This window comes from Akebia trifoliata, chromosome 2, assembly GCF_017979445.1.
Source record: "Akebia trifoliata isolate Shusen 1 chromosome 2, ASM1797944v1, whole genome shotgun sequence".
Classification (NCBI taxonomy): domain Eukaryota; kingdom Viridiplantae; phylum Streptophyta; class Magnoliopsida; order Ranunculales; family Lardizabalaceae; genus Akebia; species Akebia trifoliata.
In genome coordinates this window covers 16,426,924-16,436,454 of record NC_141376.1, presented here as the reverse complement: position 1 = coordinate 16,436,454, position 9,531 = coordinate 16,426,924, and the positions used below count along the sequence as shown (strand labels likewise).

At 33.8% G+C, this 9,531-nt stretch overlaps 1 long non-coding RNA gene across 2 annotated transcripts; it reads left to right on the top strand.

Moving 5' to 3' along the window:
* The first annotated feature begins 7,052 nt into the window (after positions 1 to 7,052).
* Positions 7,053 to 8,799, top strand: LOC147409798 (uncharacterized). 2 transcript variants are annotated; one of them, XR_015175403.1, is made up of 3 exons: positions 7,053 to 7,340; positions 8,017 to 8,183; positions 8,532 to 8,799. It is a non-coding gene; the product is annotated as an uncharacterized LOC147409798 (long non-coding RNA). The 2 variants fall into 2 exon arrangements; XR_015175404.1 differs by having other exon boundaries at positions 8,017 to 8,197.
* The last annotated feature ends 732 nt before the right edge of the window (positions 8,800 to 9,531 follow it).

Genomic DNA, 9,531 nt, shown 5'->3' with positions numbered 1-9,531 from the left:
GAATTGGAAATTCAATATTTAAGTTAATAGGAAAACTTGATGGATTGGAAATCTGCCAAAAGAGGATATCTAGCTAGACCCTCTATCTCTATCTTTTTAAATGGATCAACACCCCCATAATAGTAATAAGAGAAAGAGACATACAACATACTTTATAGGGTTCTAAATTGTAGTAATCTCCATCAATCATTGGAGCTCTAGCTGATCTAACATAGAGATGAGAGAGAAGGTGAGTCTGAAAATTAAAGAACTCGATTGGGGATTTGCGCATATCGGTTCATTGGCTCGTGGATTACGAAAGGCACATCTCTAGTATAATCTTGGATTATCGATTTGGCTTATAGCACAAGGTAAGTACCTTAAACTTTGATTCTTAGGAATATGAATAGGTTTCTTGTGATATATGAATGATTACTGATCTTTGAGAATTATAGAATAATAGTTATGTGAATAAGATTTTGTATGTTTTAAATATAACATTTCCAACTACAATACATGGAAAGATTGACTTAAAACTTGACATAACGACATGTGTAGATGATTTCAAACCAAAAAATCATCATTGAGTGATTTTTATCCAAAAATGAAGCAAACGAATTGAAATACCCTAGTTTTTTACATACATCTTCAAAATTCTTTAAAAACCCCCTGAAAATGACTTCTTCTTTCTTCTCAAATCCTTTTCATTAGAATTGAGTTTCCAAAATTCAACCGTGATGCCTAACTCCAAATTCTTTGGAAAAAAATAGTGAGTTTGAATGGTTAGGGAAATTTTGACATTTCAATCGTAAGAAATGCCTAGAGTGGGATTTAAGGACCATTTTGAAAAGAGGAATTTACTAAATGAACTATTTTGATAACTCGAAAAAGTTAAGGACTAAATTGAAAGAAAAATTAATGTCAGGGACTATTACGTAATTTTATGTATTATTTTCCAAAAAGTGGCACCGAACTTTTATTTATTACATCCAATTACTTAAATTACTTTTCACACTCCAATTAAAATTTAAAATACACAATTTAATATAAAAATTAATATTTTCACACCAAAACTTTTTTTATAACACACCAATAGAAATTTCATAAGATGAAATACCACTACCCATTATTGAGAACATATTTCATTTTCCTCGTCACATAAGATATTTTGGTTGTATGACAATCACCATGACTTCAACATTGTGATCCCTCTACATGAGATAAATTCTTTACTCAAAGACCTATCGACTATCATAAATATAACACATGATGTATCATATATCATCATATAGTGTAGAATAATATAATATTTTTGGTACTCACAATGAATGGGGCAAAAATGGACATTAGGAACAATTCAAACCCATTCTTAAGATTGTTTGAAACGGCTTGAGGCGTCACTAATGATGTCAAATGATAGAAAACCATCCCAACTATAGGGTTTGGAACAATTTTAAACAGTTCCAAATATGCACTTCCAAGTTTTACATATTTATCATTCAAGAACAGTTTCTAACTAGTCCAAAATTTTAAATTTTGAAAAACAACTGAAAACTAAAATTTATGGATGTGAAATGAAACAATCTTTGCTTCCACACCACTTAAAAAATGTGTATACATCACTAGGAAGAGGACCCAAAGTTTTTGTTACATCAGAGATGATTTCATTGTGGTCTGGAAGGAATTGCTCAATCACTACCGCCCCTTCTCCTAGTCTTAAGAGGGATGTAAGGTCCACCAAGTTAGAACAAGAAGATTGAGGATACGAATTTTTTATATCCATAAATAACTATAACAAGAAAATTGAAAGGAAAAATAAAAAGGAAAATTTCATTTAATGTGAAAGAAATTATAACCCAATGAAGGTAGAAATGAGATTAAAGCTATAGAATTGTCTAACTTTGGAGTATATGCAGTTCTGGATAACAAAGGAAATCCAATTGGAAAAAAATGACAAAAATTTAAATGACTACTCTTCACAGTAGAATTTTATTATTTAAATTGAACTTAAATATGAAAAAATAAATAAATCAAGAAAACTCACAATCCACATCTAATAAACCACCACACAAGATTAAAAAGAGGGGTTAGGACACTCTAGTCAGATCTTCAAAATAGCCATTAAATGCAGAAAATTTGCAAAAGAGCAAAATATCTCTCAGGATATATAATATGGCAAAAATCAAGAGAAAACCACAGAAAAAGAAAAACAAGATAAGAAGGCCAAATAAGTACCCTAACATCTAGGCACTCCCTCTCCACAACTTATTTAATGATATCAAGGTACGTGAAGTTCTTATGATCAAAATTCTTGCCTCTCTCCTTCTCAGACAAGTCCCTTCTTGTATAAGTGAAGCATCACAAAACTACCCACAAAGAAAAATAAACATAAACAAAGCAAAACCCATTAGAAGAACTTCAACAAACAAATGGGAAAAAAAGACAAACTAAAAAAGAGGTATATCTTGTTTACTTGGATTGTAGCGACTGGATTCTCTAGATAGAATATATTTCCACGTGACACAGAGTCACCAACGTTCATTAAGTTAACTAGGTGTGAATGACCACTCGATTTAAATTGATTTTAAAAGTAATGTTTTCGGTGACTTGACTCTAGGGAGTAATCTATGAATCAAAGATTTGGGTTTGTAGGTTCAATTTTGACCAAGGGAAGGTGTTAGGCACCCTGACTTACCCATTTACATGATTACCTATTTAACTTCATTTAATTTTTGACTCATGTTTTTTTAATTTATTTATTAGATTTTGATATTTACAACTTATGTATGATGAATCGGGTTGGATTTAGGTGAACCATATGGACTTGATCCATTGGTGGTTCGAGGACTTCCAATGCATGCTTCGGCATTGCTTTTGATCACTCGCCATTAGGGAATTGAAATCCATTATTTAACTCAATTAAATATGTGTATGCATGTGTCATTTTTAAGGCTTATTAACTTTTTTCAAGGTGAGCCAAGTTGACTCACTTGAATCTTGACCACTCACAATTATACCAATTTCTCTCAAAATTAAATTGAATCGAGTTGACCTGTGAGTATTCAAATAAAGTATTAATTTTCTATTAATCAAAGAATTATTGCATCCAACTCAACTAACCAAGCTCAAATATCTAATTTTTGAACCGACTCAAATATTTAAACCACGGCGGTTCAAATTCTTATAATCCCCGTATTGACATGCCAAATACTTTCACTGAATAAAATCAAAATTTTTTTTTGCAAGCATAAGATTGTCAAGGTAATCTATTGATTGCATATAAGGATTATTATTATTATTATTATTATTTTTTTTAATATCAGATTTGTGAACAAAAAAATTGATTTAGTTATTTTTTTAGAGCATTGAGTCTTTGCAAAAATAGATAATAGATCTTTCCATGAGATGAACTCTTTTTTTGGGTAAATGAAAGTAGGATATGAGTGTCCATTGCAATCGCCCAAACTTAATTGTGTGTCTATGTTAGATAAACAAATGGTTCTTTTTTTAACCCATGGATCATGCCATTACTAAAACTCAGCATGATTGATGATTTCTAGCCATTGGATAAAGTGAAAGTTTTAGAGTTATAGTACAAATGCTCGAATCCAAGAGTTGGAAGTCACCATCACTCTAATTAATTTGGATTTAGAGGTACAATATCAAACATCCAAGAGTTTAGTGAACCACATACAAAGAGTATGGGGACTACTAAATCTCCATCCCTAACAACACTACTAGCCAAAAGAACTCAAAACATAAAACCTGAAACCTTTGAGTCAAAAGAAAGCTACATTACCAAAGATCATCATTAGCCAAAAAAAGGGTTACTATTAATGAATTAAAAGGCTTCACCAAGCTATAAGCATAGAAAGAAAAAAAAAATGAAATCTACCACATAGAAAGAAAAAAAAAATGAAATCTACCACCTGAGTTTTTGGTAGTTGAATATGTTTGTTCAAAAATTACACCTCGACAACGAGGGAATACATTGTGAAACATCTAAATAATAAAATAAAACACAAATAAGATGATTAATCTCAAATTGAATGATAAATCACCACTACAAAAAAAATGTAAAATTGGAACATAAGGGTAAAACGGTATTAAGCCGTTTTTATTAAAAAACGGTATTAAACCGTTTTATTTTTAAAAACCGTTTTATCCGACCCATATCCACTTATTTAGATGGAACGAAAGTCCGATCCATCTCTCTCAGCCGTCTCTCTCACTCGACTCTCTCTCTCTCTCGTCTCTCTCTCTCTCTCTCTCTCTCTTGTCTCTGATCTCAGTCCCTCTCTCGTCTCTCTCTCAATCGATCGTCTGTCTGATCTTGTCTCTCTCCCAATCGATCGTCTCTCTGATCTCAGTCGCACTCTCGTCTCTCTCTCAATCGATCGTCTCTCTGTTTCAACTTTCAAGTGAAGACGCCATGAGAGGACCTCCAAAAGGCTTTATCGCTCACAAGAAGCTTAATCCAGCGTAAGATCTGCTTCTTTGTTCTTCTAATGTTTTGATTTTTCTGATTTTTCTTCTCTTTCTTTCGTTTCGATTTCATGTTCTTCGTTTTCTAATTTTCTGGTTTTAATCGATATCGTCTCTCTAATCTCAGTCGCTCTCTCGTCTCTCTCTCACTCGATCGTCTCTCTCGATCTCAGTCGCTCTCCCTCGATCTCATCTCTCTCTCTCACTCAGTCGCTAGCTCGGTCGTCTCTCTCGCTCAGTTGCTCGCTTGATCTCAGTTGTTCTCGCTCGATCTCATCTCTCTCTTGCTCAATCGCTCGCTCAATCGATCTCTTGGGCTAGGTACTATCTCTAATCTCTATTTTCTTTATCTAGATTGTATTAGAGATTTGGATTGAAGATTTAGGTTTTTAAATGTGATTAAACACAGTTTTGTTTGTTCTATTATCTCAAAGTTCAAATTTACATTGGAATTTCAACATAATTATTTATCTGATATTCTTTGTATTTTGGATGAATGACAGATTTTATCTTAGAAATCTTAGAAATCTAAAACTTCAAGGGAGAGTGGGGCTCAATTTATCTATTTATCAAGGCTATCTTAGGACATATTCTTAGTCAAAAATTGACTTACCAGAATGAGGTACCTTAATAACTCTTTTGGATGCCTGGGAATTTGTTTGCAGATTGGATGTTTAGGATCATCTGCAGTGGGATGAGGTACCTTTAGAACTCTTTTGGATGCCTGGGAATTTGTTTGCAGATAGGATGTTTAGGATCATCTTTAATATTTCTTTGCAGGGTTTTGCGTGTCTTCAAGGTGGTATCTGTCTTTCGAGCATGGGTAGGCCGATCTCCTACAAGAGAGCAGTGGCTTGGAAGGTATTGAACGAGGAAGAAAATGCCCACTGCATTTGCTTCATATTCGTCAACTGGTCCTTTGTTTGAGATTTCAATGTGACCAATAATTCTACAAATCAAGTAAATAACCCTAAACCCTCTCTGTTTTTTCTACTTATTCCTTTTTGAAATGGGTACCTTGGAATTGCCAAAACATTATTAAGGGTGAACAGTCTGACAGTTGAATCTTAGGCCCATTATTTTTGTTATAACACTTTGATTATTCTACTGCATGCTTTTCCCTGCAATCTATGCTGTTAAATATGTTTAGGATCATTTGATTGACAAGACTCTTGGATTATGGTTCGTGCTGGTTTTCAGGGATTTATATATGCCCTAACCTAGCCATGAATCTGGATTGCTTGCCAAATATTGCAATATATTTTTGCATGTTTAATGTAGTTAGGATCTATGGTTTAATCTGCCCAATGTTTTTCAAGTAGACAAATGTCTTCTGTCGTCCCATACTCGATTGATCAATCGATGTTTCAAGAGCTAGTGGTACAAACCAACCTGCTCTAGTGGTGCTAGCTCGAACCATAATGAAGATGTGACCCTGCTAGTCCGACTGATAATATAACTAGTGAGTCTTAATTTATTCCAGTTCTCATTGTTGGTTTCCGAGTAGTATGGTTGGAGAAATTAGTTGAGACACACTTCTTTAGCACTAGTCATGTTATTGGGAATTTAACAAAGGGGTTGGCCTATTGACAAGCTGAGCCTTGATAAGCTCCTCGGGAAGGGTACGTCAAGTGTTTGAAACCCCACGAAACAATGGGGGGTGATACATGTGACCGTGGGACTAGTCTCAATCGAAAGGGTGGGGATTATGTTCTTCTTCTCAGTTTCCATGCATTTCAATGTGAACAACATAAAATATTGAGGAATTGCGGATCTCTTATTATAGGAGTTTTGAATATAATGTCCCAATTTCATCTCCCTATTGTCTGCCATGTGGAATACTCTTTCAGATTACATTCACTGAAACATGCATGTTTGGCCATTCTTTAGTTGTTGATCTAAACATAAAAAATAGCTTGATTGGTGATTCTAACCGTATGCGTGATGATCACGTTTCTATTAGTTGTTCAATGAATTAAATGAACTCTAATGGGATTTATATAGAAAATACATAGCAATAGCAAAAATCCTAAATAAAAACAAAATCTAATCTACTTAAATTTCTATCATAATCTTCATAAGACTCAACTCAGATGGATCTCATTTAAGTCTATATCATCAGTTTAGGCTTTAGATTAAAACCTAACAAAATTTAATTCGAATTAGAAATGAGATAAGAGTCTCAATGGGTCAAATTGAGATTAATTGCTCCTTGGATCAATGATGCTTTGGGCTTATATGAGTATATATATATATATACTCATGAAAATGGGATTCACGAAGAAACATATGATCTCAACCACTTAAACACAAAATCCAACGATTGAATTCTGAGTAAACAAAAATGAGCATTTTTTATATTGGTTTGGAGCTAAATTTACAGAGTATATAATAGTAAAATTCTCTAATCGAAGGTCTAGAAATCACCAAATTTAAGCTGATTCTTTTTGTATAATTTTATGTCAATGGCGTGATACAAAACCAAAGATCTACTTTCCATCTTCTTATCTATTATATTATTAAATCAATATTTCTAAAACCAATCCTTCCACAAGTAATATAAGCAAGTAGGAGAGGATGATAGCTAAACAAGCGGGTATCGCATACGTGATGGGCCACTCTTATATAAAGGCAAGTAGAAATTCATCATTTTTAAAAAAGTTTGTGATCGACGTTGCCTATTCTTTCCTCAAGATCATTCCTCACATTAGTCTTATTGAGGTAGGAATGACCTACTACGTGTAGAGGTGCAATGATCTTGCTGTGATTTTGTTTTCTAGCAACAAAGCTTGGCTAGTACATGTTGGCTGTAACGCCAAACTTCAGAGAAAGACTCATTACTTGAATCTGCTCATTTGCAACTCTTTGATGCAAAGGTACGTTATCAATTAATTGCACTATCTTTATTAGTGATATGTGTGGCCTTTTAATAATGTGGTGTCATCATTAGTTCTTTTCATCACCAATTGTAGATCCTTCTAAATTTATAGCAGTTTGTGAGTTTTACTGAAACTGAGATGCATTTAACAGCCTCTGAATTAGTTTTGTGAATTTCTCCATGGGGTTCATGTTGTTGAAATCTCCTTAATGGCTTTACCTTTTGGACTATGAGAATTATTACCAATTGTACAAGGGGGCACAATTAATCCTTGATTAGATAAAAACATCAACATTAGTTAACTAATGTAAACTGTCTACATCCCCTTATATAGCTCTTTCAATCACATTGCTTCACATTTCAACCAATATGTTTATTTGTCCTAAATCACCATTATTCAGTATAAAAAAAGAAGATCATTCCAAAGAGAAAAAGTTACTTAAAGGACCCTGTGATTGTAGAGGGGCTTCTTTCTATATAGTGCGTAAGTTTTGGGCGGCCTATTAATGGTCCATTTAGTAACCTCTCCTGGGGCTAGGGCAGGTGCTTATTTATCTATTTCCTTCGTGAGAGTTATATATATACATATGTTTATTAGTTTTGCAACCTCTAACTGATGTAAACATTTTATTAGTTATATCTATTATGATGCTTGAAAAAAAAATGAAACACAGGAAAGCAAGTTTCTCAGGAGATCCACTGAAGATCGATCAATCAGCCCGTACTAGAGAGTCCCTACCAGTCACAAAGAACACTGGTGATGAAGTCTTCTCTGGGTCCACTTGCAAGCAAGGTGAAATCGAGGCCATTGTTATAGCCACTGGAGTCCACACATTCTTCGGCAAGGCTGCATAGGTTTTGACTATTTATAAACTTTGTTTTAGTCTATATTTTCAATCCACATCACATCATTAGTTGTGGTTGTCACTATATTTTAGTTTTAGTGAACATTAATGTGGGTACATAGCACAATCTTACCTACCTTCCATGAACTAACCATTCAAACAATATGTAATGGATGCAAATGTCTACATAGATCGAACCTATATTTACAACTAGATAGTAGAAGGTTGTTCAGTTTGGTTTTCCTTTTTGACCATTTTTCAAGTAATATAATTGGATCTGCCTAATTGGATTAGGCTTCCTTGAAGCTTAATGTTCACTATTTTCGCACTTTTTTTAATTGCAGATGCTTGGTACTATTGAGGAATTGGAAGTTGCAATTCAAGATAAGGAGCACTTGTTTCAAACACTCTTTTGAAGGTGCGGAAGCTCATCGTGAGAGTATGCAATGTGGTGACACGAAAAAATTCTTTTATTGGTAGTTGCGGGCATTGTGGGGATCTTAAAGAAGATAGGGAGGGATGGGAGTGATGGCATTGCTTTCTTGTAAGCACTTGTGCTTGTGTAATGATTGTGAATGGTTTATCGATGCATTGTAATTTTGGATTTGTAAATTATGACTCATTGCTACTCTTTTTGTGTATAAATTAATGTGATAGAGAACCTCGATATTCTCTATTTAGATCTATTTTGACCGTGGGTAATAGGCAAGTAGCAATAATAATAATAATAATAATAATTTTAGATATCAATTTATAACAATTTTAGATATCGGTTTATAACCGATGTCTAAAGTCTCAGACATAGGACATCAGTTCTATAAAATCCGATGTCTCAAATCTTTTTGGGTTGCTGTGTGCTATTATATAAAGACGCAGATTAGGAAGGGTTTTAAGCCGTTCCAAATTCCGAGATCAGGAACGATTTTTAACCGTTCCAAATCATGAAATATAGAACAGCTTTCAGCCGTTTAACCTCATTAACGACGCCTCGATTAAAGACGGTCTGCAAGCCGTTTCATAGTGTCTTAGGAACGGTAATAAACCGTTCCTAATTGCCATATTTGTTGTAGTGCACTCTTGGGATAATATTTTAGATAGAATCGAATGGAAGAATAGGATTCAAGTTAAGTTAAAATTTGGGGTGCTTTGGTTTAGGCCAGGCTACAATAGTTGGGTTCAAGTATATCCATACTTGGCTAATAATGAATTGGGTAAAAAAAAAAAAACCTTAACGTACATAAATTATATATCATATATCCAATAGAATGGTTTGAAAGAAAATTTGTATGCCAAAATACATGAACTCAAACTCAAACTATTAGTTGGGTCCAAAAATCCAAACAT